Below are 1,357 nucleotides of genomic sequence, written 5' to 3'. Positions count from 1 at the left end.
TCAATCTGCGTTTAGCGTATTTCGTTTTCAACACTTTGTCTTCTTTTTAGCAAAAGCTGACCCAGCACTCAGTGGTGTGTGACAGTGGCTGTCATGTGAACTCTGACGGTGATTCAGGTGTTGGGGGTCCGTCAACGACTGATGAAGAGTTGCTACAAATGGTAAATATTAAACCACAGCAAGTTCGAAGCAAACGAAAAACTCTAACACAAAAGAGGCATTACAATTGTAAATATTTTAGGTAAAAAGCATGCCTATTTATTTTGTTAAGCCTTCCTTTTCTTTTTTCCTTTAATAGAATAACGAAGAGGTCGACGCATCAATCTTCAAACTACCATCAAGCTTGAATGTTTCGTGTCTGTTCATGTGTGTTCGCCAAAATGTGATTAATGATGATGTTCAACCTAGTTTAGCTAACGATGGCTCTAATGAGCCCGATGCTATGGATCAGATTGTAAAGTCGTTGGTATGTTGCACCTTCAACCATTGTTTAAAGGGGGTTGTGGTTGATGAATGCGCGGCCCGTTTGATTAATCATCCAGGTCAACGGGGTCACACATGCCTAGTTGTCGGGTGCGCGGATGGGTACTGTGGTGTCTCCGGGGGAAAGTTTATGTAAATGAAAGTAGTACTCACACCACACTTTTCTTTCCTGAGTTTCGTGGCTTTTCTTCCTCCAACTATCTTCCAAATACAGTCCGTAATCCGTTCCCTTAATCCTGATCCGATCCGAGTTCCATAAATCCGTAATAAAGCCAATCCGCGATGTATCCTTATCCAGTGTCCGTAATCCAAAAACCATAAACCTTTTCTCCTTTCAGTAGTCCGTTATTCTTTAGCCCGATCTTTAACATACACCTCTTTCCTCTCTTTTCCTCCAAACCGCATTCACCTTATCGGCTTCCGCCCTGTTCACTGCCTCCGGGGCACTTATATTTCGGTTCCTGATGCGGCTCAGCTGTGTCTCATTGTTTCTCAGGGTAGACCCTTTCCATGTACCGGTCAGCTGATTCTTTTTGGCAGCCATTTTGCTAAGGTCCATATCTAGTATTTTAAGTAGGTCATTCCGAAAATACCTGTTATGAATGACCCTTCCCCTGGTCATGTTACAGTACAAAGATGTGTTGTTTGCCGCATTAGAAATTTATAAGTGTCTCAGTTTAGCCCGAATTTTATCGGCTGTTCTGTACATCGCCAGTGGCCTGGGTGCCTATACTTTTACAGATGATACTGAGCGGAGTATAAAGCACTTGCTGAGAAAAATAATTGACGACCGCTCGCCATATGAGTATGTACGCTCCTTACTTGTAAAGGTAGATGGAAAAATACTACACGTGACTTTTGGTGCGTTGCAAAA

This window comes from Atractosteus spatula (genome assembly GCF_055471065.1).
Source record: "Atractosteus spatula isolate fAtrSpa1 chromosome 10 unlocalized genomic scaffold, fAtrSpa1.hap1 SUPER_10_unloc_7, whole genome shotgun sequence".
In the NCBI taxonomy this organism is placed as follows: Eukaryota; Metazoa; Chordata; class Actinopteri; order Semionotiformes; family Lepisosteidae; genus Atractosteus; species Atractosteus spatula.
The sequence above is the reverse complement of the archived record's forward strand: the minus strand, read 5'-3'. Positions refer to the sequence as shown.